Below are 15,569 nucleotides of genomic sequence, written 5' to 3'. Positions count from 1 at the left end.
ACTGATTGTTATGTAACCAGTATCAAGACACCAACCTGTGGGAGCAGGACCCTGGGGGCTCTCAAAGAGTTCTGAATTGAACCTGCGACTTTGAAAGCCTTGGGTCCAACTTTCTCAACTTTCTCGATTCTGGGAGATGTGGAAGCCTGGAGGGCTAGGGGCCTATGTCAGGGAATAACTCGGGCTGGTAGGCTAAGAGGAAGAGGCAGGAACTCAAATCTGAGAATGGGGGATATCTCAGGGGAGCTGAGTCAGGTGGAATCTAGAGAGGACATGATGAGAGGTTTGGACATGATGAGAGGTTTGTTCGCCCCTCCCCTTGCGCTTGTAAGATGCCTGCCTTCGGAGGGAATAGATAGTTGATCTTTGTCACGCCATTCTCCTGCCTCCCTCTTGCTCTCCAACCATTTTTTGGAGAGACGGGGAGCACATAAGTCGATCTCCTGACCTCGTGATCCAGCCCCTGCCTGCAATCTTACAGGCGCCCCTGACTTAGTGTTTTTATTTGATGTGAGATTTCAGTAGCATTCTTTTCATCATAGTAAAGCGCACAAGCTACTGACACCTTTGTGGGTGTGTGTGGATGTGTGTGTGTGTGTGTGTTATTCCCAAAAGAAGATACTGAGGCTCCTAGGCAGAACTGTCACCAGAGGCTGTGTGTCAATTGGTGACAAGGAGCCTCCGGCAGGCCCAGTCCAGACTTCCTGGGTCAGCCTTAGAAGCCAAAGGGTTTGCCTCCTACTCAGCACTGTTAGGGATCCACCCCGGAGATGCAGCTTCTGGGCTGATCTAGGGAAGGGCCCACGGCCGAGGATCCTGAATGAAGTAGTTGTTCAGTTGTCTGAATGAGGCTGCTCCAAACTGGCGCCCTGGCAGCATTCTCATTGACGTGCCATGGTTTTCACATCTCCCCAGAGCCCTGTGTGCTGGGAAAACCCAGCCCTAGAAGACTGAAAACAACAAAATGTTCCTGGGTTATTTATAAATGAAACCCAGACCCTGTCGTTATGTTATGGCCACTTGACTTTCTCCAAAGAGCTTAAAGGACTGAAAGAAGGGATCTGTGTCACCCTGGTGAGGCCCAAGTGGCCAGCAATTAGTTCCCCCAAATTCATGGAGTTGGCACCCAGCTTCCAGGCAGCTTCCTTATCTTGTCATGCCCCAGACTGAAAATGTCCTAATTTTTTTTTCTTTTGTGTTTTCTGAGTAGGGCAGTTTGGTGGGAAAGTTATAAAATGTGAATGAACCATTTCACTTTTGGTTTCTCTGCTGTTTCACTTTCTGCCTGTCTGCCTGAGCCCAGGGCAGATTGGTGGAGGGTTCAAGTATTTTCCTTTTATCTCAGAAACCGTGCCATCCCCGACTCCCAGTGTTTTATTCTTCAGTTCATAAATCAATTCCCTGCAAACTCAGGACCTTGAGGTACCCCCTAGCTCTCCTTAGAGGCTGCCCTCATCCAGCAGAAAGGGGCCTTACCTCCCCTCTAAGTGGTCTGCTTGGTCCTGTCATGGCCTGGTCTAGGAAAATATCTACGAGGTCCCTAGAGACAACTTAAAAAAAAAAAAAAAAGGATGGGCACAGTAGCTCATGCCTGTAATCCCAGCACTTTGGGAGGCTGATGCAGGCAGATCACCTGAGATCAAGACAACCCTGGCCAATGTCGCAAAACCCTGTCTCTACTAAAAATACAAAAATTAGCCAGGTATGGTGGCGTGCGCCTGTAATCCCAGCTACTCAGGAGGCTGAGGCAGGAGAATAGCTTGAACCCGGGAGGTGGAGGTTACACTGAGCCAAGATTGCACCACTGCACTCTAGCCTGGACAACAGGAGACTCCATCTCAAAAAAAAAAAAGAGAGGTGCCTTTTCTGCTTGCGGTGCCTTGTAGTGAGGCGCTCTTATCTGTGCTCTTGGCCATGCCATCCAAGGGCCAGCTGCAGTCCGTTCAGTCCACTGCAAACATGGCAGTGGCCTCATCGAGGTGAATGGGTGGCCCCTGGAGATGATGGAGCCGAGCACTGCAATTTAAGCTGCTGGAACTAGTTCTGCTTCTCAGCAAGGAGCGATTTGCTAACATACACACCCATGTTTGTGTGAAGGGTGGTGGTCATGTGACCCAGATTTATGCTATCCGTCAGTCCATCTCCAAAGCCTTAGTGGCCTATTACCGGAAATAAATGGATGAGGCTTCCAAAAGGACCAGAGGCATCCTCATCCAGCATGACTGGACCCTGTCAGTAGCTGACCCCTGTTGCTGCAAATCCAAAAACGTTGGAGGCCCTGGTACCTATGCTTGCTACCGGAAATCCTACCAATAAGCCCATCACAGGGACCAGGATTCACCTATATAATAAACTATGTTTGAGAGTTTTGTTTTTTTTTTTTTTTTTTTTTTTTTTTTTTTGAGACAGTCTAATTCTGCGTCACCCAAGCTGGAGTGCAATGGCATGATCTCAGCTCGCTGCAACCTCCACCTCCTGGGTTCAAGCAATTCTCCTGTTTCAGCCTCCCGAGTAGCTGGGATTACAGGCGCCCACCACCATGCCTGGCTAATTTTTTGTATTTTTAGTAGAGAGGGGGTTTCACCATGTTGGTCAGGCTGGTCTCAAACTCCTGACCTCAAGTGATACACCCACCTCAGCCTCCCAAAAATGCTGGGATTACAGGTATGAGCCACCGCACCCGGCCGATATATTTTTTTTAAAGGAATTTTTCTCCAAATATGACAGAAAAATCGGGCTGGGAAAAACCAAAACACATAGGTTTCTCCCTGGGATGAGGAGTGGTTCATTCTTTCCACTGAGAGAGTTTGCATATCAGCACAGATTTTTGTTCTCGCAGTCATGAGATTTGGGCAACAAATCAGTTTTGCCAACACAAGGTTAGGAACTGAGGAGGACAGTTCTTCTGAATGCTGGGTCTCCCACACTGGCAAGAAGAGTGTCCTCTCCACACCATGAAGCCTCTCTCTTGCAGCAGCTGTGACCCTTGGGTGATGGCTCTGAGGAGATTGCTGGGCCCTAGAGGGCTCTGAGGGCATCTGGCAGCCGGAACATGGCCCAGCTTGGAGGCGACTGTGTCAGAATCTTAGCTACTTTCAAATTCCAGTGAGAAACAGCCTGAGGCCCAGAATGTCCGGTGACTGCTTGAAGTAGCCCAGACTGAATGAGAATCTGGGCCTTCGGAATCTTTTTTTTTTTTCTTGAGACAGAGTCTCCCTCTGTTGCCCAGGTGGGAGTGCAGTGGCGTGATCTTGGCTCACTGCAACCTCCACCTCCCAGGTTCAAGCGATTCTCCTGCCTCAGCCTCCCAAATAGCTGGGACTGCAGGCGCATACCACTATGCTCGCCAGCTAATTTTTTCTATTTTTAGTAGAACGGGGTTTCATTGTGTTAGCCAGGATGGTCTTGATCTCCTGACCTCATGATCTGCCCGCCTCAGCCTCCCATAGTGCTGGGATTACAGGTGTGAGCCACCGTGCCTGGCCAGGGCCTTCTGAATCTTAACACTGTGCCCTTTCTACACTCTAGCCACTTGAAGTTGCAAGGACGAGCGGGTGGAAAAGTGGAGAAAGAGGGTTTCTTTTTTTTTTTTTTTTTTTTTTTTTGAGACGGAGTCTCACTCTGTCGCCCGGGCTGGAGTGCAGTGGCCAGATCTCAGCTCACTGCAAGCTCCGCCTCCCGGGTTTACGCCATTCTCCTGCCTCAGCCTCCCGAGTAGCTGGGACTACAGGCGCCCACCACCTCGCCCGGCTAGTTTTTTGTATTTTTTTAGTAGAGACGGGGTTTCACTGTGTTAGCCAGGATGGTCTCGATCTCCTGGCCTCGTGATCCGCCCGTCTGGGCCTCCCAAAGTGCTGGGATTACAGGCTTGAGCCACCGCGCCCGGCCAAGAAAGAGGGTTTCAAGAGCCTCTTCCCCAGTTGCAGGCTAAAGTTAATCTCTGCCCTGAAGCTTACCAGCCCTTCCTAGCCCCTTTGCTGCTCTGCAGTCTGGGGAACAGGCTTACACATTTATCAGGGTGATGTACACCTATAACCGCACGGTGCTTTGCAGAGCTGAGACTTACAGGTCTCTGAGCACTTTCAGTAAAAGCTCTAGTTCACCTGCCAGTCTTCTGTGTGTATGTCTCAGTCCCTGCAGCTCTGGCCCTGCCTTGCCGGGGCTGCTGAGGCTGGGGCTGCCACTGAGTGCAGGGTGCACGGTTTACCCTAAACTTGTTGGAGGGCCCAAGCCTTTGCCTGACTCCACAGGAAATGGTTAGTATTTGTCACATGAGCAATAGCCTTCTGTGGTGACAACATTAGGAGGGGTCCGTTGTAGGGTGCAGGGGTCCCCCTTGCCCTACACTAATGAAATGGCGAGTGTAACCTCATTGTCCTGCACCCTCAGCAGCCTGAGAGTACAAGTGAGGTGCATGGTCTTAGCCTCCCTTGTGTGAGTGCAGGCTGCTGCCGTGCACATGGCCCCTCTGCATTTCCAGCGGGCTCTGGAGTGTGTCTTGTGTGTGCAAGAACGAGCTTGCCCAAGTTCTGCTCCAGCTGCCTCTCTCTTGCCTTGGCCTCGCCCTACAGGATCCCCGCGGCCCTGAACCTCACCATGGGCTCACAGGCTGGGGGCTGGAGGGTAATTCTGTCTCCAACTGTGTGTCACCCTCAGCCACCAGGGCACAGAGCCCAGCCCATCTTCAACAAGCCCAGCTCCTCTGGCCTCTGGCCTAGCCTCTCACTCCCACACCTCAGGAGGAGTCAGACATCGTGCCCAAGGCCACCCTCCTGTCCCCTCTGCTGGGCTAACACCTCCTTCCTCCATCCCCCCAAATTAGAGTCTCTTTGTAGGTCGCTTGGGGTGGTACATGGTGGTCCCCCAGCCCACCTGTCTGCCGACACTCAGTCTCCCTCCCTGCCCTGTGGCCCATCCGCCACATTCCTCTGAGCTGCAGCTTCTTCACTCTGCCCTTAAGTACAGAACATGGTGACGCTCCATCTGTAAGGAGATTGGAGGCCAGAACCCCCCCGAGTCTGCCCAGGCACCATTCTTGCTCCTAGAAGTAGGTGTTGGGGTGTCCCTGAGGGCAGGAATATAGTGGGACCCTCTCAGAGGTGGGGTCAGGCCTCCATCTCCTGCTCACCCAACCTGGCCTACTACCCCTTGGCTCCATGTCCTGTCCCAGAAACACCTCTCTTGCCCTTTGGTCATCATTAAGCAGAATTTCACGATGTCTTCAAGATCCCCCACCCCTGGTGTATGTACCCAGTGTAATGCTGGGATTGCGGATCTGATGACTTACTCCATGACACACCGTGTTAGATGGTGCAGTCCACTGTACAAAGGGAGATAATCCCAGTGGGCCTCCCTGCTCACGTGAGCCCTCTGAAAGCAGACCTGGCTGGGCAGTGGTTTACACCTGTGATCCCAGCACTTTAGGAGACTGAGGGGGTGAGTCACTTGAGCCTAGGAGTTCAAGACTAGCCTGGGCAACATGGCAAAATCCCATCTCTACCAAAAATACAAAATATTAGCTGGGTGTGGTGGCAGGCACCTGTAGTCCCAGCTACTCAGGAGGCTGAAGTGGGAGGATCACCTGAGCCAGGGAGCCTGAGGCTGCCGTGAGCCGTGATGGTGCTACTGCACTCCAGCCTGGGGGACACCATGTGAAAAGGAATGTGGGTGACCTCTAGGAGCTGAGAGGGGCCCCAGAAGACCACCAGCAAGGAAACGGGGACCTCAGTCCTGCAGATGCAAGGAACCGGATTCTGCCAACAAGAATGAGCTTGGGGACAGATTCCTTCCCCTGCCTCCAGGTGAGAGTGCAGCCTGGCTGCCACCTTCCTTCAGCGTCCGACACTCTGAGCATAGAACTCAGTCACGCTGGGCCCTGACTTCTGACCTGCAGAACCAGGAGCTCATAAATGGGGGTGGTTCTATACCACGAAATTTGTGGTACTTTGTTGTATAGCAATAGAAGGTAGCTACCGCAATAGATTTCTATTTTTGTCGATCCACGAATCCCTTCACAGGGAACACCTGGCAGCCACTAGACAAGACGCCAGAGGAGAAAATGGAAGGACCCAAAAGTGACCATGGAGTATCAATCACTGGGAACGATTTCAGAAGGGAATACGCATCACCTGGCTACACACACACACACACACACACACACACGCGCGCGCGCGCGCACACACACACACACACACACACACACGGTGGTTCTCAACTGGGTGTGATTTTGCTCCCCAGGGGACATTCTTGGTATCATTATTTTGGGGATTGTTGCTGGCATGCACTAGGCAGAGGACAAGGCTGCTGCTGACCATCCTACAACACACAGGGCACTCCCACAGCAGAGAATTACCCTGCCTGAAATGCTACTTGGGAGGCCGAGGCAGGAGAATCGCTTGAACCTGGGAGGCGGAGGTTGCAGTGAGCCGAGATGGTACTATTGCACTCCAGCCTGGACAACAAGAGCGAAACTCAGAAGGACAGAAGCTGAAGCATCCTGATGTGCACTCATGCGCGCACACACACACACTCTCACACACACACATTCGCACACACACACTCACGCACGTGCACACACTCTCACACGCACGTGCACACATACACATACACGCACACACACACGCACGTGCACACATACACACGCACGCATGCACTCTCACACACACACTCTCACACACACGTGCACACACACACGCACACACACTCGCACACACACATGCACACACACACACACCCGCGTACACACACACTCTCACACATGCGTGCACACACATACACACACACACACTCAGGCACGTGGCTGGCCATTATTGAGAAGTAGTGTATGTAGCATAAAGGCCAAGTGCATGGGTTTTGGAGTAGACTCTTCAGGATCAAATCCTATGGACTGTATGATCTTTCGCAAGGCACTCAAGAGAGAACAAAAGCACCTGCCTCCTGGGATGACTGAGTTCGTGTGCACAGAGCGCACAGAACAAGCGAGTCAGCTTATTCCATGAGTACAGGAAGTATCTACGGGGCTATTCCTGCATTGTAGGAACTGGGGCAATTCTTATTTACTTTTCTGTGTTGTCCAAATATATATAATGGATGTAGTTGACTTGTTTAATTGGGAGGAAACGGGGAGAAAAAGATGAGGAACATTTTACAAAACAACTGATCTAGACTCTTCAAAAATATCAAGGTCTTGAAAAACAACGAAAGCCTGAGGATGGTTCTGGATTAAAGAAGACTGAGGAGAGCTGACACCAGATGTGAAGTGTGGTCCCGGCAGATTGGGACAATCAGGGACATTTGAAAGTGGACTGTATGTTAAATAATAGCATTGCATCACTGTCACCAGGCCTGAATTTGGTAACTGTATTGTGGTTGCGTAAGAAATGTCATTTTTCTTAGGAGATATATGTTGAAATATTTAAGGGTAAAGGGCTAGGACTTATGTAACTTACTCTCCAATGGTTCAGAAAATATGTTTGTGTGTGTATGTGTGTATGTGGGTGCAAGAGAGAGAGAGAAAAGGGAGCAAATATTATTGCAGGCCGGGCACGGTGGCTCATGCCTGTAATCACAGCACTTTGGGGGTCGAGGCAGGTGGATCACCTGAGGTCAGGAGTTCGAGAAACATGGAGAAACCCCGTCTCTACTAAAAATACAAAAATTAGCCAGGCATGGTGGCTCATGTCTGTAATCCCAGCTACTTGGGAGGCTGAGGCAGAAGAATCGCTTAAACCTGGGAGGCAGAGGTTGCAGTGAGCCAAGAACGTGCTATTGCACTCTAGCCTGGACAATAAGAGCGAAACTCAGTCTAAAAATAAATATATATATATATGTGTGTGTGTGTGTGTGTATATATATTCGTATATATATACACACACATATATATACACACACACATATACATATATATATACACACACACACAATTGCAAAGTGTTACTGTCAATGAATCAAAATAAATGGTATATGGATGTTGTTTGTACTTCTCTTGCAACTTTTCTGAAGCTGTCATCATTGTCAAAAAGAAAAACAGAAAGGCGGCCGGGCATGGTGGCTCACACATGTAATCTCAGCACTTTGGGAGGCCGAGGTGGGCAGATCCCGTGGGATCAGGAGCTCAAGACCAGCCTGGCCAACATGGTGAAACTCCGTCTCTACTAATACAAAAATTAGCTGAGCATGGTGGTGGGTGCCTGTAATCCCAGCTACTTGGGAGGCTGAGGCAGGAGAATCGTTTGAACCCGGGAGGCGGAGCTTGCAGTGAGCCAAGATCGAGCCACTGCACTCCAGCCTGGGCAACACAGTGAGACTCTATCTCAAAAAACAAAAAAAAAAAAGAAAGAGGAAAAACAAAATAAAGGCAGGCCTGTACCCAGCTATCCTTTATTAGGCACCATGTGCCCTGGTCCAGTGTTAGGTCCGCCACTCCATGGCCTGGCAGTCCCTACTGGAGAAGTGCTCTGCAGTTTAATCTGTGAGTTGCAATACTCATTATAACCCCAGCAGTGCTCATAATAACAGCGCTCATAATAACCCCAAGTGTTCTCTTCACTATACGGCAGTGAACAAGAGTGAAGAAACTTCGGCTCCAGCAACTGCATGAGACTTAGACACGGCACCGTGATTCCATTTACATTAATAACAAATCCAGACAAAATGCTCCCAGACAGTTTGGGGCAGTGTACAGGGTAGTAAATCCCAGAGAAAGGAGAGGAAGTGATTACCATAACACTCAGAACTGTGCTGACCATGTGCGGGGGGACCTGGAAGGGCACATTTGGGGGCTCTGCAAGGTTACATGGGGACTCATTGTAAATTCTATGAATATACATTATACAGTGATGTTTTATACACACCACAGCGGGAAGAGTCCTACCAGGGCCACCTTGGGGAAGGCAGTGCGCGCCTAAGATCTGCAACCGTGTGTAGAACGCTGGCACCCAGGCTGTGCCCTCGGCCCAGGACAGTGTCCCGGCCAGGCCAGACGCAGTTCTAGACGACCCGGGGAAGGCGGACCCAGGGGCTGCTCCCCGAGGCCTTATGAGCAGCGCGGTGGGGAGGGTTGGCCCCGCCCCGCTTGGGAGGGGGTGCCCGGGGCGCCCCCTGGTGGTAGCCACCGGGAGTAAGTCTTGCAGAAGAGGAAGCTGTTCCCGCTTGCCCTGCGCCTGGGTCCCCTTCCTGCATCTTTGCCCCTGGCATCTTCCTCCTCCAGTGCTCACGACCTGTTTCTGGGGTTCACCTCAGCAAACGCCGACCTCACACCCACCTCTCCCAGGGAGGCTTTCCTCCTCCCGGCCTGGGCCCTCTCTCTCTGAAGTTGGTGTACAGTCAATCTGCACAACCTCTCAGGGCCTCTGTCAGCCTCGCGGTTCATACACGTGTGGTGTGGACGATGGGACAAAGACAATACTGCTGAGGCCTCCCACCGCCAGCTCTGTGCTCACCGCCCCACTGTGTCTAGGCTCCCTCCCTAAGCAACTTTGCTCATGCACAAGGCCAGTCCTTCCCTGTGCATTTTATTAAGTGCCTCCTTTGAGTCTCTGAGGCTATAGGAAAAAAGTCAGTGGCTGCCACTCCTGGGGGCTCTCAGGCTGGTGGGGGAAATAGGCCGGTGTGGGTGATGGGGTGTGATGGGGGCGCTAACATCACAGCCACAGAGCATCCAAGGAACCAGTGAGTGGGATAATGGGGGGTGGGACGGGGGGCCCAGGCAGGGGTCCGGGAGGGAGTGACCCTTGGGCAGGTCTTGAGGAATTCTGAGAGGGGTTGGAGGTGAGGCCCATGCCAGGGAAATGTGCATGGGCCCAGGGCCTGCTGGGTGAAGGACACAGGTCAGTGGGGTCAAGGAGCCAGGGGGAGGGTGCTGGATCTGCCTTGCTAATGTTGGAACAGGTCTCCAATAGCCCTCGCAGGCCTTTGTGGGATCACAGTGCTCTGCAGAGGCAGATGCAGGAGGACCCCCAGGGCAGGGTGGCTGCTGTCTGCACCCCTTTCACCCTAAGCCAGTGCTCTGGGTCTGAGGCCTGACAGCCCCAAGGGGGTTAGAGTCCAGGGCCCCAGCATCCAGCCCATGTATCCTGAACACCTACTATGCTGGTGGGTGGGAGAAGCAGCCAGGGAGGATGAGTAAGTCGTGGACCTTGCCCTCAAGGAGTCTGAGACCAGCACAGGATTAGATAAGCACACAGGGCTCCTTAACTCTGCAGGGAATGAGATAAGGGTGGCAGGAGAGGCCCACAAAGTCGGGTGTGGGCAGAGAGGGGAGCAGGGCCTGCACAGTCATGGGACGGTCTGCAGGGAGGGGTTGCTGAGCTGGGCCGTGGCAGGGGCCGATCGGGGCCCAGGGATTCAGAGCAGCCAGGACCGCGTGAGCAGAGCTGCCTGTGGGAAGGGGAGAGACACTGTCTTAGGGGCCAGATGTTTGCCGGCTGCCTACAGTCCTCAGAAGGAGACGGACTTGCTCTGTGACTTCAGCAAATGTGCACCCTCTCTGAGCCTGTGTCCTCCCCTCCCAAACAGGTTCATGATGGATGCCAGGAGGACCAGGTCCTGGATGTGCGTGCCCAGCAGAAAGAAAGGGCTCAATAGCCAACGCCTATTATTAAGCAACTTGACATTTATTCCTAGGTCTCTATTTCCCATTTTACAAATTTTATGTTTTAGTACCAGAAACCTTTTTATTCAAATGAAAAATTCCGACAGGGCACAGTGGCTCATGCCTGTAATCCCAGCAGTTTCAGGGGCTGAGGCAGGAGGACTGCTTGACACCAGGAATTTGAGACCAGCCTGGGTAACATGGTGAATCTCTATGAAAAATACAAAAATGTACCAGGCATGGTGGCACATGCCTGTAGTCTCAGCTATTTGGGAGGCTTAGTTGGGAGGATTGTGGGAGCCCTGGGAGGTGGAGGCTGCAGTGAGCTGTGATTGTACCACTGCACTCCAGCCTGGGTGACAGAGCAAGCAAGACCCTGTCTCAGGAAAAAAAAAAAAAAAAAAAGGAAAATTTCCTCAGAACCCCGTTGTATAAGAAACAGGTGGGGCTGGGCGTGGTGGCTCATGCCTGTAATCCCAGCACTCTGGGAGGCCGAGGTGGGCAGATCATCTGAGGTCAGGAGTTCGAGACCAGGCAGGCCAACATGGTGAAACCCAGTCTCTACTAAAAATACAAAAATTAGCTGAGTGTAGTGGTGCATGCCTGTAATCCCAGCTATTTGGGAGGCTGAGGCAGGAGAATCACTTGAACCCGGGAGGCAGAGGTTGCAGTGAGCGGAGATCGCGTCATTGCATTCCAGCCTGGGCAACAGAGCAAGACTCTATCTCAAAACAAACAAACGAACAAACAAAAACCACAAAGAAATAGGTGGAAATGAGGCTTCTGTGGGAGGCGGGACAGGGGTGCGGTCAGCTGTCTTGTCCTGGGTTGGCTGCTCTTCCTCTACCAGCAGCTGGGGTCCTGGGCCCTCTTAGGAATCCCAGGGACTGGAGAAGCTGCTCTACCAACCACAGGGCTGTGCTCCAGGGAGATGAGACTGGCAAAGGAGGGGAGAGCAGGAAGCAGATGGGGAGGCTGACTCAGGGCCCCTGTCCTGGGTGGGGGACTCCAGCACAAACACTGGGCCCAGAGCACTCAGCCCCCCTTGGCCACATTGCATGTCGGTGGGTGCTTCCTCAGGGTGCAAGACAAAGGCTCAGGATCGGTTCAGCAAACACTGAGCACGCACCTGGGCTGGGAACTGAGCTCACAGATGGGGAGAGGAGCGAGACACAAACAGAAACCAGCGCCAGGGCTCCGAGACGGCAGTGCTCTGGGGCAGCACAGCGTGGGGTGCCCAGGTGGGGACTTAGAAGCTTCAAGAAGGCCTTCTGGAGGCAGCAAATGCTTGGATGGAGCTTGAAAGGATTAGTGAGCCTGGCAAATAACCTAGGAAGAGTGTTGCAGCCCAAGGGAATCGCATGGGCAAAGCATAGAGGTGCCGCAGGGCAGGCAGGGCAGGGGTGGGACTGAAGCTGTTCAGGCTCATCTCGGGGAATGAGACGGAGGGAGGTGGGACCATGAGTGCTGCACTGGGGTCGCAGGGTCTCCGCGGACTGCTGGACACCCCCAGCCCGCCCCTACCCCTGCAGGTCCTGGTGGCTGGCATTGAGGCGAACATACCTGTGACCTATGGAATTGGCAGCCAGAGGGGAGACGAGAGCACTGGCTGTCAATTCATAGGTCAGAGCCCTGTGCACTCGGTCTCAGCAGCCCACCGACAGCCCTCCACCACCCGCCACCATCTGGCCTGGGAGCGTCGCCACGGTAGTCCTGGCTGGTCTGCTGGGCAGCACCTGCCTCTCCTTCTTCGTGGGTACCGGCCCTCGCCCCAGATAACAGCAGCCCCACTGGAATCAGTGGACACTTCCACATGGAGTTGCTGTTACAGGGGGCGGGAGCCAATTGGAGGCCGGGGCCCTGCCTGGCATCCACCTTGGGCAGGGCTCTGGAGAGTGTCCCACGCCCGCTCACCTGGGCGCCCCAGTCTTCGTGGCCCCAAGTCCATGGTCTTTTCACCGAGGCTTCTTATCATCCGGGGCCCACAACTGGCGCCCCGTGTGCTGCCAGCACTCCTTCCTGGGCGAAGTCCAGGCTCAACCCCAAATCGGCCTCATAAAGCCGGGAGTGGCTCTGATTTACAACTCCTGGGCAGCCTTTGCCCGCTCTGATGACCCCACGCCCTCTGTCCCCAAGTTATTTTGTTTCCTTGTTTCTTTCCCAACCAGAGCTGGGTCTCAGTTTCAGGTCTGGCCACTGTCGCCTCTGCCCTTTGCCCACTCTCCCTGCTGCAGCCATGGGGCAGAGGGACCGCAAGGGACAGCTGGCGCTTGTCAATCCCCAGGAAACTCCCAGTGCCCGATTTCATGAGGATGGCCCCGTATGGGAAGCTGAAGATGAGACTGAGAAGACGTGTGGGGGGCTGTAGTGGGGGACACAGAAAGAGGGATAGTGAGGCAGAGGGGCTGAGAGAGGAAGAGAAGAGTAAGGCCGCAGATGGCGGTGCACACCTGGAATCCCAGCACTTTGGGAGACCAAGGTGGGAGGATCTCTTGAGCCCAGGAGTGCAAGACCAGCCTGGGCAACACAGTGAGACCCCATCTCTACAAAAAATAAAAAATTAGCCCAGTGTGGTGATGCATGCCTGTGGTCCCAACTACTCAAGGGGCTGAGGCCGGGGGATCACTTGAGCCTGGGAGGTCGAGGCTCCAGTGAGCTGTGATTGTGCCACTGCACTCCAGCCTCAGTGACAAAGAAAGACCCTGTCTCAAATAAAAATAAGAGGAGCAGGTAGAGAACTGGAAAGGAACAGAGAAAACAAACAGGGACAGTGGATGATGAGGTGAAGGAAGGGGGACGACAGGGAACTGGAAAAGATTTAGATACACAAACCTGCCACAGAACGTGAGGAACAGGCTTGAGCAGTGGCCTGCCTGGAGGGACGCTTAGGACCTCAGTGGCCTGGAAGACAGCAGGGACCTGGGAGCTGGGTGACCTTGAGCAAGTAGCATAACCTCTCTGAACCATTGTCCATATGTCAATCAGGACTTACGAGGCCACCCTGCACGCTGGCCTGGACTGGTGGGAAGCATCCGCCCTGGGACCCTTGGGTCTCTCTCCGCTGTGGGGAGAGGAAGCAGCTGCTGGCCGGGGTCCCTGAGTGAGCCCAGGGCTCTGGGAGGCAGAGCTTCCTCTTGCAAAGCGTGTTCTCATCCCTCCCAGACAGGTTCCGGTGACAGGTGCCAGTCCTGCAGAGACCCAGCAGGCATTTTGGGAGACTCCAAAGCTTCTGGAGAGAAAGAGGAGCTTTTAGAGTAGACTTGGGCCCTGCCCCCTTTGCCAGTGGTGGATACAGGCCTAGAGAGACAGAGGGGGCCACCCAAGGTCACAGAGCAGGGCCCCAGGGCCTGTGCTGCCCCAACAGCCTTCCCGAAGTGGCGTCCTCCCTCTCGGGATGCAGTCAGGGCGGGATGGGGGATCCCTGGGCTGGAATCCTGCTGCCTGGGGGGACAGGCCTGCGAAGGAAGACCCTGTAGTTGGTGGCTGGCCTTCCACTCAGCCTGGCGGCCCTTCCCACAGAGGCCTGGGTGAGACCAGCCTCCTGCGGTGTGGTGTCCAAGTGCCCTGGCCTGGCAGTGGCAGCGCCCGATCAGGAAGCCTGGCTCCACAGCTCTGAGCGCTGATGCTAAGGCCCCCTCATCCCACAGTGGAAACCAAGGCCCAGAGAGGAAGGAGTTGTGCCGGCCACCCCATGGCTGTCCAGGTCCCTTTCTTCCCCAGGATTGGCCACCCTTCAGAGAGGTGCCTGGGCTCAGGAGCCTCCTAGGACAGGGAGTGTGGCAGGGGTCCTACCACTCAGGAAGCCTCTTACCTGGGTCCCGGGCTGGCCCTCGGGGCACAAGGAGGAAGTGGGGACGCCCTGGGCCCAGGGCCTTTTGAGCCGTTGACCCAGCCCCTGGTGGTGGTTAATGATTATCCCACCACCGTCAATACTGATCACAAGTGCGGTTCGAAGGGCAGGAAGCCCTGGACTGTGCCCGGGCAGGGTGGGGCGGGTCCAGGAAGCATCAGGCTGGGCCCCATCTGCCTCTCCGGGTGGCATCAGCACCCAGTCATCCACAACCCTGTCTCCTCCAGGGCCTCGCCCTCCTGATCTCTTACCAGCCCCAGGTGTCCGTGGGCAGCCAGGACCCGAGGCTCCCTTGGGATAAAGCTTCTGCTCTGTTCCCAGTGGCCAGATCTCCCCCACTCAGGAGGGGCCACAGAGTGGGGCTGGGGGACCTTCGCTAACCCCAGAGGCCTGCGGAACCTGGCAAAGTGAGGGCCCCCTGATTCCCAGCCCGAGCCTCAGTTTCCCCATGGACCCGCCCACCTTTGTGCAGTGCCACTGGGAAGCAGGGCAGGGAGGAGCACGGTGCTCTAATTGTGCTCACAAGAAACAAGATGTGTGGGGGGCAACGGGCGCTCCCTGGTCCCATGTAAAGCTTTGCGCAGTGAGGGCTGGGATTCTGACTGCAGTGCTGCTCCAGAACCCCTCCCCGCTCCAAGTGCTGGAGCTCCGACCCCAGAGCGGAGTGGAAGCCAAGGGTCCAGAGGTCTGAGCCGCCCCTAAAGCCCCCACTAGGGATGGTGAGAGCAACCTCTAGAACGCCTCAGGCTCAGCCTTCCCTGAGTGGCCTCAAGTGACAACCAGGCAGGGTCAGCTGGGCAGGGAACACCAGGAAGGACTGAGGCTCAGGGACCCAGGGTGTCGCCTCAGGTCCCATAGTCAGGGCTTGAGCCTGCCTGGCGCCCCCACAGCCAGGGGCCCTGGGGTCAGGCTGGACCCTGGGGTCTTGCAGGGACACAACCAATGTGGTCTGGGCAGGCAGGCTCCAAAGACCATCCCTCCCTCCCTGGCAGCCCCACGTAGCTCCTGCCATATCAGGAGTGGGGCTGGGGTGGCAGCCCCCTGGGAAGGGCAAGGCAGAGCTCAGAGCCAGCGGAAGGGGTGCAGGGCTGGGTGCCTCTGGGTCCCCCCTGTGCCCTGACCTGCTGG

At 54.5% G+C, this 15,569-nt stretch overlaps 1 protein-coding gene and 1 long non-coding RNA gene across 5 annotated transcripts in view; one reads left to right on the top strand and one right to left on the bottom strand.

The window, feature by feature from the left end:
• ARL2 (ADP ribosylation factor like GTPase 2) overlaps nt 1–15,569 on the top strand; it is a 218,820-nt gene that overhangs the window by 71,328 nt on the left and 131,923 nt on the right. The window lies entirely within an intron of this gene.
• LOC126935635 (uncharacterized) lies at nt 11,696–14,504 on the bottom strand. The gene is made up of 2 exons (XR_007719263.1): nt 14,403–14,504; nt 11,696–13,820 (listed from the first exon to the last, which is right to left on the bottom strand). It is a non-coding gene; the product is annotated as an uncharacterized LOC126935635 (long non-coding RNA).

The sequence above is a fragment of the Macaca thibetana genome, chromosome 14, assembly GCF_024542745.1.
Source record: "Macaca thibetana thibetana isolate TM-01 chromosome 14, ASM2454274v1, whole genome shotgun sequence".
In the NCBI taxonomy this organism is placed as follows: Eukaryota; Metazoa; Chordata; class Mammalia; order Primates; family Cercopithecidae; genus Macaca; species Macaca thibetana.
The sequence above is the reverse complement of the archived record's forward strand: the minus strand, read 5'-3'. Positions and strand labels throughout refer to the sequence as shown.